The sequence below is a fragment of the Tenrec ecaudatus genome, chromosome 14 (genome assembly GCF_050624435.1).
Source record: "Tenrec ecaudatus isolate mTenEca1 chromosome 14, mTenEca1.hap1, whole genome shotgun sequence".
Lineage (NCBI taxonomy): Eukaryota > Metazoa > Chordata > Mammalia > Afrosoricida > Tenrecidae > Tenrec > Tenrec ecaudatus.
In genome coordinates, this window is record NC_134543.1 from 36710834 (window position 1) to 36723738 (window position 12905).

Consider the following 12905-nt stretch of genomic DNA (forward strand, 5'->3'; position numbering starts at 1 on the left):
ACACCTGTCCCAAAGTCTATTTTTGATATTCCCTGGGGCCTTCCTTGCTCTGCTCCCCCTTGCTGTTCTGTTGCACGCCCTTAGTGTTCCGCGCTGGCACAATTCTCACGCTGTGTCTCCAGCGTTGTCCCCGTAGTGCTATGTGGGTCAGTGTGAGACATCGTGTTTCGTAGTGGGGCCGGCCCTATGGTCCTAATGAAGCAATTAGCTCCAGATAGTGCACTAAACACTTTATCATTTAATCTAATCCTACCACAACCTTATTTGGTAGTGCTATAACATGAGCACAACTCTCTGTACATAGACCAAGAGGTAGTCGTTTGAGCAGAACAAAGCGCTATTACATGGTCTAACAATCAGGAAAGGTGTGCAGCTGGATCACATACATATACTTTCACCATGCCAACTGAATCTGCAGGCCGAATGACAATCCAAGAAACGACTGTATGAAAAAGAATGCAGTATCAGAACTGGGCAATGGTTCAGTAACTACCTGCCATAGGAATATGACACAGCTGTGCTTGCTGAAAGTGAAGAGGACTTGAGGCATTTACTGATGAAGATCAAAGACTGGAGCCGTCAGTAGATGTTATATACCTCAATAGAATCAATCTAAAGGAACCAAAACTCTCACACATGGACCAACAAACAGCATCATGAGAAACAAAGAAAAAAATGAAATTGTCAAGGATTTTCTCTTAGGATCCACGCTCAATGTTAACGGGAGCAGCAGTCAAGCATTCAAATCAGCTGCAAATTAACTGCAAAAATATCTCTCTCTAAGGACTAAGGTGTGCCTGGCCCACGCCAGAGTGTTTTTTATCACATTCTATGTATGTGAAACCTGAAAAACAATAGACAGAAAGGAAATGACGCATTTGAATTATGACGTTGTCGAAGACTATTGAAGCTACCACGGGCTGCCAGAGAACAAGCAGGGCTCTCGTGGAGGAAGTCCGGTTAGAACGCGCCTTCAAATATTGAAGCTACCACGGGCTGCCAGAGAACAAGCAGGGCTCTCGTGGAGGAAGTCCGGTTAGAACGCGCCTTCAAATATTGAAGCTACCACGGGCTGCCAGAGAACAAGCAGGGCTCTCGTGGAGGAAGTCCGGTTAGAACGCTCCTTCAAGGGAGCGCCGGCTCACATTCCCCGAGGCAAATTACCACAAGAGCCTCCTGCTTGGTAACGTCAGCAACAAATAAAAAGACCATCAACAAGATGGACTGTCACAATGCCTACAACAATGGTCTCAAATAAACCATTGTTAACAATTTATCCAGGGCGGGGCAGTGTCTTATTCTCCTGTCCACAGGGGCTAGATGAGTTGGAAGCAACATTATGGCCCCTAGCAACAGCATTATTACGTGAGGCAGGGTTTATTTCAGACGACTGCTTAATCAAAAAGAAGGACTTAACCACATCAAATTAAGAAAACTAATTTTATTCCTAGACTTTTCTATCTAGAAGCATAGTGTAATCAGAAAGATACAACTTTAAATTTACCTAGAGGTTTAAATTCTAACAATCCTCTTCAGTTGAGTAGATGCAAAAGTTAGGCTAGGACAGGTTGTAGAGAAGACCAGTCATCTACAGCACTCCCGCGTCCTCCCCAACTGTGTCCAAAAGACAGCTTGCTTTAGCAAAGGACTTATACAAAAGTTTTTGACTGGCATAAAGGAACTCTTACACAAAATGAAATTTAAATGTAGGGATTAATTTCTTCAGTTGTTTCCTGCAATGAGATTTAAGGACGTTCCTACTTTCAACTTCATTGTCTAAAAAATAGCCATTTCTCTGACTTAAAGATTAGATTTGAAAGAAATATTTTTAAATGCCCAAAAGGTATCTCCCAATTCAAAACAGAATATCCTTCAGAGAACTGAAAATTCTGGAGTTCCATTATTAAATACAAACTCAAAAAACCTAGATTTATGCAAAAACTTAGCACTATAGTCCCTCAAAGGGTCCAGAAACGGCCCATCCTTTGCCTAGATGTCTACTGGGGAAGATAACTTACTTTCCATGATCCTAAACTAGAATGAACCATGACGATTCCCTTGGGTAGGGTCCTAATTTCAATTCTCAACTTTTAAAGGTTATGGAGTTCTTGGAGAACCTTGGAAAGGCTATGAAGTTTTCCCCAAAAATAATGCTCCTAAAGTATAAACACACAAAAAAGTTTGCAACATTCAGGGGTCCCACAGACTTACTGAAGTCTAGCCAAAACCTCAACTAAAACTCTAATTTTGTGGTTTGGGTTGGTTTTGGTTTTTTTAAAAAACCAGTTATAGTCCCTTCTACTTATCACATGAGCTTGAAAATAATACAGTGAGAACTTTTGAAGAAAAAATCTATTGAAATAAAAATATTCAATATTCCAAGTTAAAGGTATTATTAAGCTGCTTGTAAACCAAAAGGCCTCCCCAAACAGCATCTCAAAGTCACTATACTACTCGACTATGCTGGAAAGACACAACCCACCTTAAACTCTCCCTGACTCCCATTACTGACGGACACTTTCTCAATTTAGTATCTTAATAACATTTAATCAACGGTGAATGTTGACATTCTATACTCTTCCTGTTTCTTATCTGGAAGACAGTTTAATGTGTATTGGGTTTTTATTATTATTTACTTTATAGTTTAACTGTCAGATTTGGAGGGAGAAAGGAGATCTCAGTTTTTCCTTGCCTACAAGGAGTACGCTTAAACATTTTAATAGTAATACACTCAAGCTAGCTATAATGTTTTCTTTCTCTCTGGTCTACCCAACAATCCTAGTGACTCGAAAGTACATCATCACAGCTACATCATCCACTTCTCGTCCTGCAGATTCCAGATTCTATCAGGCAGTAAACTGAAAATGCCATAAGAGCGAGGCCAGGTTGGTTTTAGTCACTACAGTATATGTCAAAAACTTAGTATGCCTGGGACACCGTAGGTATTAAATATATATATATGTATATATATTAGATAAGCGTGCATCTTAAAGCAGTGATGAAGATTTGCAGCAGCTACCATATGAGGCCCCAGCAAGTTGCTAAACACCTCTGAGCTGGCTTATTTGTAAAGCTCATGGAAATGCCACTAAGGTTAAATGAGATCAACACGTAAAATGAATTGCACAGTATAAAACCCAAACCCATTGCCACCGTGTCCATTAAGCACATAACAACCCCACGTGTCACAGAGCGAGCACAACTGCTCTATAAGGGCTTCTTGGCTGGAAGCATTTCAGAAACAGGTAGATAGAAAGTCAGTCTGTCTTCCACGGGGCCCCTGGGTGGAGTTCAAATCGCTGACCTTCAGCTTTGCAGCTGATCACAAGCCACTTGTGCCACCCACAGAGCAGTGGCAACAAGGCTCCCTTCTTCTGTGGTGGTGACTTGTATATTAAGGCATTTTAGAAGGACAATAGCTGAATTTTAAAACGACTACAACGTAATGATTCAAATTAACTTTATAACCACATTTGCATTAAATGTATCATAAACATACACACACGCAACCTAAGGATGGAAAGATTTAAGTACACACGAAGAGAGAAGGGCAATAGTTTGAAAGAAAATAACTCCTTTGGATATATGCGTGGTTTAAGACACAACCAATACTTTCCAGGTGGCAAAGCTGGCACCAACACAGCAACTGGAGATAGACTTTTTGCTAAACATCACTCCATAGCGTACGTGCCTCACTCCTCCGACCCACGGACTCAGAGATGGCTTGCTTTTCCCTTTCTGAGCCGGTTCCTTTAAAAGCTTAGTCTGAGGCGCCATCTACTGTTTGCTAGGTGGTGTAAATGTTGCTCCGGGTACTGCAGGGTGTGCTGCAGAAAACATTTTGCAACGTTAGAATCCGTCATCTTAACGTTTTACTGCCGTGAAATTAAAAAGCATGTTTCCTCTCTCTCTGTCTGCGATTACGCATGTGTGCTTTCTATACACCACCCCACAGAGCAGCACTGGTGGCTCCATGCAAGAAGCATTTGGCTGCTGCCCGAGCGGGTGGCAGTTTGAACTCACCAGCTGCTCTGTGGGAGAAAGACGTGGCAGTCCATGTCTGCAAAGACCACAGCCTTGTAAACCCTCAGGTGCAGCTCTGTGCTCTTCTGGAGGTTCTCCAAGGGTCAGAATCAACTCAGGGATACAAGGTGTGGATTGAGTATGCTCTGTAACCCACCAAGCCATTGCCATAAGTCAATTCCAACTCATAGCAACCCTATAGGGCAGAGTTGCTTCTTAGGGTTTCTGAGATGCCAAATCTTTACAGAAATTGAAAGTGGGTTTGAACCGATGACCTTGTGGTTCACAGCCTAGAACTTAACCACTTGGACATGCATGTGTGCTATCAAACTGTGTTTGTGTGCTTATGTGTTTCTGAGTATCTACCCACATGCTTGTGATGAGTAATCATTTTCCCTGCTGTGGTGGTACAACAGAAAGGTATGTGCATGGGGTGGGCTTGGGCACCCTTGGCCCAGGTAGGTTTTCACAAGCAAGCCGGTGTTCCCTATAGCTGGCTTAGCAGAGAAAGCAACCATGCAAGCCCTAGCCTAGCACCCCTCCCCCCCCACCCCCGAAGCGTGTGAAGTGAGAGCTGCCCAGACAGTGCGCCACAGCAGCCTCTGGCTGGTGGGCTCAGGAGTCCGACACTCAAATCACAGAATATCCTGTTTCACTGTACACCAGGGTCGCGTCCTTTCACCATACTTATCCAACCTGTATGCTTAGCAAGTAATCCAAGAAACTGAACCAGATGAAGAAGGCCACAGCATCAGGATGGGAGGAAGGCTTATTAGTGGCCTGTAATGTGCAGATGACTCAATCTTGCCTGGTGAGAGCGAGGACTTGAGGCACTCACTTCCTGATCACCATGGAAGACAAACAAAAATCCTCACAACTGGACCAGTTGGCAACATCATGAGAGACAGAGGATTTCATTTTAGTTGGATCCATAATAAAGGTTTCAAGAATGGTAGTTCCTCTTGCTTGAATCCACACTCGATGCTCCTGGAAGCGGCAGTCAATGGTGGGGAAATCTGCTGCATCAGAGCTCCTCCAGGTATCAACGAGTCAAGATGTCACCGTGAGGACTCAAACCACGGTCTTTTCAATAGCCTCATAAGCACGTGGAAGTTGACCATTAAATAAGGAAGACCGAAGAAGAATGTGTGCATTTGAATAATGAAATTGGCAAAGGACATGGATGGTACCACGGGCTTCCAGAAGAACAAAGACATCTGTCTTGGAAGAAGTACACTCAGAAGCTCCTTAGAAGTGAGGATGACAAGACTGTGTCGCGCCTACTTTTCCATGTTATCATCAGAGACCAATCCCTGGAAGAGGACATTTTGATTGGTAAAAGTAGAGGGCCAGTAAAAAAGAGGAAGCACCTTCAGGAGATGGGTGGAGAACGAGGCTGCAACACTAAGCTCAAACACAGCATTTATGAGGAGGGCACAGGACAGGGGAGTGTTTTCTTCTGCTGTATATGCAGTGGCTGTGGGTTGGAATGGACTCGTCCATACCAGGCAACGACAACACTGTGGACACTAAGCAATGTATATCTGTAGCCTGCGAGTTCTGGTAAGTTCTCTGTGACACTGAAGCGAATTCGCAAACAAAGCAGATCAACAGAGTGAAATGGTAGAAAAGTGACAAAGCAGGTGTATGACACACCTGCCTCGTGGGAACCAGCCTTATGCCAATTATGGTTTCTGATGTTGTCCACACAACTGCTTTCTTTTCCCTTTCTACTTACGTCAGCCTAAACTAATTATAAGACAATTATCACCAAAGAGGTCAAATGTATATCCTTATGTGTTCATCTGGGTACACTAGGGAAACAAATCCACAGAAACTCATATATGTATAAGAGAGAGTTTTATATAAATGGTAAGTATTCATTAAGAAAGCATCCCAACCCAGTGATGTCAAAGCCCATAAGTCCAACATTAGCCCATATGTCTGACACCAATCCACAAAGTCCTCCTCCATCTCACAAAACATACACTATGACGCCGACTGCAGGAGGAAAGCCAAATCAGTGATCCTGGAAGCATCTCAGCACTGGCAGGGGTCTCCACACAGCTGCTCCAGCACCCAGGCTGCATCAGGGTAGGTCCATGTGACTTCTCCTCAGGGATGTCTCGCAGGAAGTGAGCCTTGCCAGATGAAGCAGCGAACTGGCTAAGGCAGCCACACATTGGTCCAACCATTAAAGAGCAAGAGACCCGAGAACTAGAAAGGTGAGGCTCACCAAGCCACGTATCTCACTGCCCTTCAATTAATCCCACATGTTTTTGCTTAACAGCCAGGTTGGCACAATAAACCTTAACTATCTCACCTTATAAATTAGAAAGGCAAGGAATAATCATAGTAAACTTTTTTCTTATGGTAAACACCTAGGTAACAAAACATTGGCATTTCCTTATTTTTACGTGTATGAGGGGCTTCAAAAATTTGTGAGAAATTCCATTATTTTTAACCTCATCTTTCCATGAACTTCCTGAAGCCCTCTTGCATATAGTTCAGTGACATTGTGTTCATTGTGCGCAGTCATCACCATTAACCAGTCCTGAATTTTCCAATCACCCTAACAGAAGCTAAGTGTCCCCTTACTTAAAGTGAGTCAAATTGTGTTCTGAGTGCTTTTCATTTGATATCTCACTGAATCTTCACAATAGCACGTGGAGATGGGTGATGTTATATCATCCCCATTATAGAGATGTGAAAATTACATCCCAGAGCGATTATTAAACATTTTGCCCATGGTTAGTAAGTGCACAGTTAGTAAGTGATAGGACTATGATTTAATCCCAGACATTCTGGTTAAAGACCCATTTCTTAACTATAATATTCTGTTTTCTATTACTATGAGTGGGTTCACAATATTTATTAAGCATAGTTCTAGAATCAGAACAGCAAAGGGCTAATTCTACCTTGCACTTCACTTTATTTCGGTTTATTCTAACATCATGTTCTTTCAAGCCTCTTGGTACGGATTTTTGCTACATAGGGTTTCTGCAGGTGAAATCTTGCTAAAACAAAAATTCCTGGGTCCTACTCTGGAGGTTCGGATTCTCCATATTGGGCAGGAATTTGGAATCTTTGTTTTGAACAAGTGCCCCCAATGACTCAGAAGCAGCCAGTCTGGGATCCTGCATTTAGAACCATGAAGTATTAAGAGATTGCTTATTCTTAGGCAGGGAGCCCTGGTGATATAGTGGGTTATGAGTTGGGATCATAACCAGAAGGTCAGGAATTCGAAACCACCAGCTACTCCTTGGGAGAAAGACAGGGCTTTCTACTCCTGTTGCAGCCTTGGAAACCCACAGGGGCAGTTCTACCCTGGCCTACAGGGTCGCTGTGCGTCAGCACTGACTTGATGGCAATGGGTGTTTTCAGGCTGTTAATGACCACTAGACTGGCAGCAGGAGGCCTTCTGCTCCTGCACTGCTCTCCTTTTAATAGGCCAGATACAAATAACAGTGCACTACAAGTAAAAGTCTGTCAGGAATTTAAATGTGTAAGGAATCTGTGTGCTTCTGCTTTCAAAAGAGCGATGCAAAATCAAGTAATAATAGTTTTTAAATTGCAATGCATAGCCTTGGTAAACAGTGCTTTCGGAGTTTGTTTTGATAATTTCAGAAGGGTAAGGAAACCTTGGCTGCTTCCTTATACAAAATCCTCTCTGACTCTCCAGGTCATTTACTCGCTGTCTCCATGCTTTTCAAAAGTAAATCCGGGGATTCCAGTTGAGAGGGGGAGTTGAGGGAAGGAAGGTGGGTAAAGGCACAGATTCAGCACCACTCCCATCCCACCCTCAATTAACCAAAAACACACTTGCGTGTCAGTGCAATTCATTGGGACAGACCGCCGTGAAAATAAAGGCAGGTCTCATGAGGAAAGGGGCTGTGAGTCGTTGTTCTTTAGAAATGAGTGGACAAATGAGAGAGAGAGAGAGAGAGAGAGAGAGAGAGAGAGAGAGAGAGAGAGAGAGAGAGAGAGAGAGAGAGAGAGGAGCAGCCTGTGCCTCCTGTGACAGTCTCTATCTTACTTTTGAACCCACGGGATGCTTTCATTGCATACACATAGACTTCACCCAGAAAATATCATCTGATGCATTCAGGGACTCTCTAGGTGGTATACAGTCTCCCAAAGAGTATACTTGGAGGACACAGGAAAGAAGGGGAAAAAATCCCTATAGAGAAGATCGCTTATAAATATGGTATGTCTATATTTTAATGAAATAAGTGTTTTAACGTGCCTCTATAGCTTATAAATCGGCATGAAAGATGTATATCAAATAAGTCAATCATTAACTTATTCTAACACTACAACTATTATACAAATATTTCTCTTTAAGTAACTTCCTTCAGAATCCATCTTGGAAGCAATGAAAGAAAGTTAGCTTTGCTGCCTAATAATTTATATTTTAAATGTATTGTTTCATTTGTTAACCACCTTTTACTTCACTTTTGGTTGAAGTGAAGAATATCAACATCAGAATGACAGTTGATTTTTTTAAGAACAACAGAAGAAAGTTTTATTTTATTATAGAATTCTTGAAAAGTTTCAAGAGACAGAAACATACATGGGAGAGCTGAGCATGGGAGTGGAGCCGAGCTCATAAGCCGCCCACCTGGCCGCCTCGCCGCTCCTCACCTCGCTCTCGCCGCCTGCCCTCCCTCCTGCCGGCCGCCAGCGCAGAACACCTTCCACCATGGCCACCTCAACAAGTTCCCACTTGAACAAAGGCGTCAAGCAGATGTACATGGCTCTGCCTCAGGGCGATAAAGTCCAAGCCATGTATATCTGGATCGATGGCACTGGAGAAGGGCTCCGCTGTAAAACCCGAACCCTGGACTGTGAGCCCAAGTGTGTGGAAGAGTTGCCCGAGTGGAATTTTGACGGCTCCAGCACGTTCCAGTCTGAAGGCTCCAACAGTGACATGTATCTCATCCCTGTTGCCATGTTCCGGGACCCGTTCTGCAGGGACCCCAACAAGCTGGTGTTCTGTGAAGTCTTTAAGTACAACCGAAAGCCTGCAGAGACCAATTTACAGCACACCTGTAAGCGGATTATGGACATGGTGACCAGCCAACACCCCTGGTTTGGAATGGAGCAGGAGTACACCCTCATGGGGACAGATGGGCACCCCTTTGGTTGGCCTTCCAATGGCTTTCCTGGGCCCCAAGGTCCGTATTATTGCGGTGTGGGGGCAGACAAAGCCTACGGCAGGGACATTGTGGAGGCTCACTACCGGGCCTGCTTGTATGCTGGCATTAAGATTGGAGGGACGAATGCCGAGGTCATGCCTGCCCAGTGGGAGTTCCAGATAGGACCCTGCGAGGGAATCGACATGGGGGATCATCTCTGGGTGGCCCGCTTCATCCTGCACCGTGTGTGTGAAGACTTTGGAGTGATAGCAACCTTCAATCCTAAGCCCATCCCTGGGAACTGGAATGGTGCAGGCTGTCATACCAACTTCAGCACCAAGGCCATGCGGGAAGAGAATGGTCTGAAGTACATTGAGGAGTCCATCGAGAGGCTAAGCAAGCGGCACCAATACCACATCCGCGCCTACGACCCCAAAGGGGGCCTGGACAACGCCCGGCGCCTCACGGGATTCCACGAAACCTCCAACATCAACGACTTTTCCGCCGGCGTGGCCAACCGAGGCGCCAGCATCCGCATTCCCCGGATGACCGGCCAGGAGAAGAAGGGTTACTTTGAAGACCGCGGCCCCTCTGCCAACTGTGACCCCTTCGCGGTGACAGAAGCCCTCATCCACACGTGTCTTCTCAACGAGACCGGCGAGGAGCCCTTCCAATATAAAAACTAGGCAGACTAGACCTCCAGCCGACAGGCCCCTCCCAGCTCTTCACCCCACACCCATGTTTCCCCCTCTCCCACTCGTTCCTACTAGCTGTAACTCAGAAGACAGAATATCAAGGTCTTTTTTATTCCTTGTGAAAAAAAAAAAAAAGAAACATACATGGATCCTCTATTGATTTCCTAGGACATACCACAAACTGGGCTACTTAAAAGAACAGAAATGTCTTTTTCACATTTCTGGAAGTGAAAAGTTCTAAATCAAGAAGTCAAAAGGGCCAGAGGAGAAAATCTGTCTGATCTTGGTTTCTGGTGGTTCCGGCCAATCTGGCTACATCTTGGCTTGTGGAGGCATCACTCCAAGATCTGGCAGCGGCTGTCTTTCCTCCACATAGTCTTCTTCTCCTGGACAACTTCAACCTTTTTTTTAAAGATCATTTTATTGGGGGCTCTTACAGCTCTTATAATAATCCACACATCAATTGTACCAAGCATATTTGTACATTGTTGCCATCATTATTTTCTAAACATTTACTCTCTATTTGAGCCCTTGGTATCAGCTCCTCTTTTTATCCTCCCTCCTACCCTCCCACCCTCCTGTCTCCTTGATAAATTATAGATTATTATTATTTTCATATCTTACAATAACTACAGTCTCCCTTTATCCGTGGTTTCTGTTGTTCGTCCTCCTGGAAGGGGTGGTGGTGGTGGTGGTGGTTATGTGTCCATCATTGCTAATGGTTCCCCCGTCCTCCCCTCCTCTCCCCATCTACCCCCTACCCTTCTGGTATTGCTATTCCCATTCCTGTTGCTGGATTCTGTGTGCCGTAAGCTCTTAGCTCTTATCTGTACCTGTTCCCATGCTCTGGTTTAGCCCAAAGCGAAAGGCAGGGCTGGGGTCATGATAGTGGCGGGGTGAGGAAGCCTCAGGGAACCAGAGGAATAGTGTGTGTTTCATCGGTGCTTGATTCATCCCTTCCTTGAAACTCTTCTGTGAGGGGATGTCCCATTGTCTATAGATGGGTATTGGGTCTCTGTTCAGACCCCCCTCATTCTGAACAATATGTTTTTTGCTTGTTTGTTTGGGGTCTTCTGATACTATTGATTATTTTACAGCTATCCTTAAAAAATGAGGAGGTGTCACCAGGGGAAAATAGAAGATGTAGTAGGGACAAATTCCCTCAAAAAGGATCTTGTATAAAATGAGCATATAATTTTCTTTAACCAATATGAAAAAAAATCCACAATCATCAAGTCGAACCTGGCTCACTAACACTGACCCTACTTTGGGCTTCGGAGATTGTCAGTCTTTATGAAAACAGACAGCCTCATCTTCCTTGAAGATGCTGATGAATTTGAACAGCCGACTTTGCACTTAGCTGTACGATGCTTATCTCTCAGCACCCGAGGTCTCCTTACTTTGAGGAAAACAACACTTACTTGTAGCTACTACTGCAAAAATTCAAAAAAGAAAATTCAGACACCTTCTTCCCCAACCCCACCCCATGATTACCCTTTTTCACTGCAAGTACTGCCCTAACGGCTTCTGTGTTCCATACAGCAAGATGTTCTTTGTCCTACATCCTCTCTGCGTGACAGGAATCAAAGCCAAGTCCTTTACAGGAACTCCAGTCTTCCTCTCAAAGGACTTAACAGGCTTTCAACACATTGACATTACCCTTGCTACTTCACATAAACCTTCACTTCAAGTTCATTGTCTCTGCCACCAGCCACATTGCCCAATTCCACTCTTCCAAATACTCTGAAGAGGCTTCCCAGAAATCCCTGCTTGGATCAGCAAATGTAATGTGGTGTCATCAGCAGATTTCGACATTTCCGTTTTCTAGACATTAAAACATTAAACAAGCAAGCTGGGATTCCTCCTATTAACCTCTCTCCAGTTGAACTCAAGCTGTCCTCGACTACGCTGTGGTTCCCATCCTAGAACCAGGATGTGTTTATTTGTTCAAAGTTTAAACTTAGATGAATATTTTTTTAAACTGAGGGATACAAAAGCCATTAAGAAAGCATGAGGGGAAAATCCCAAAGGAAGAGCCAAAGAAACCATCAAAGAGAAAACAGCGTGCCGCTGAGTAGTCTTATCCAAGTACTGAAACTGCCGCTTGGTCAACTGACTTAAATCCAACAGGATTTTGACCTTTTCCTTCCAATTATTTATTTTCCTTTATAATCATAGGAGAGGCCTTATTAAACACATGTGGGAATTCTATATGAATTATAACCAGTGAGTCCAACTACTTTATTAGTTGTTTTTCTTCCCCCCTCCCCTCTTTAATGTATTTAAAGGGGGAAAAATAAACCATCTTTACCTCAAAAGAAAAAAAGCAAACAGCTTTCTCCCCCAAACTGGCCTGTTTCTCCCTCTGTCTTTTATTCAAGTGCAAATCTGTTGGAAGCTTTCATTCTGCTTTCCCAGCCTACTCTCTGCAGCTGCATAAAAGATGGGACGTGGGAATGAAAGGAAATTAGGCTAGGGCCAAAGAGCAATACCGTCCATGTGCAAACTCACTCAAAGAACAGCAAAGCTTCATCTGTACCTCCCTAGCCACTTTTTCCAAAGGACGCCCCCATTCCAGCAGACACCTCACTAAAGCAGGGAGGGAGGTTTGGGGCTACACCATCTCCTGCCTCATTTAAAGCAACAGCATCTCAAATATAATCAGAGGAAGGATATGGTACCAGACCTCTTCCCCCGCCAACTCCTGGCATAGCACCTGGGTGTCCGCAGGGCCAGCCCCTGAGCTGGAAGGAATGAGGCAGACTCAAGGGAGCGAGTGGAGGAGCCTTCGTGGGTCTTTTAAGATGCCTGGGGGACAGAGGACTGCAGGGCAGAGAAGTGGAGAGCAGAACACGCTTTCCCTATATGCCTCCGAGCAAAATCCACCCCCATGGGGACTTTTCGAGAGTCTGGCAGCCCTCCAGCTTGCATGGGAGGGTGTCAGGGAACATTAGAAATGAACCACACAATTGGAAAAGATCTTGGACTCAAAATCCAACACTGCCAGGGTGAAAAGTGTATTCAAGTGTTTTGACTCCGTTGTCATTGT

The 12905-nt window shown here is 44.3% G+C and overlaps 1 protein-coding gene and 1 pseudogene across 3 annotated transcripts in view; one reads left to right on the plus strand and one right to left on the minus strand.

The window, feature by feature from the left end:
- RAD51B (RAD51 paralog B) overlaps positions 1-12905 on the minus strand; it is a 747597-nt gene that overhangs the window by 635679 nt on the left and 99013 nt on the right. The window lies entirely within an intron of this gene.
- On the plus strand, positions 8706-9847 carry LOC142425468 (glutamine synthetase pseudogene; annotated as a pseudogene).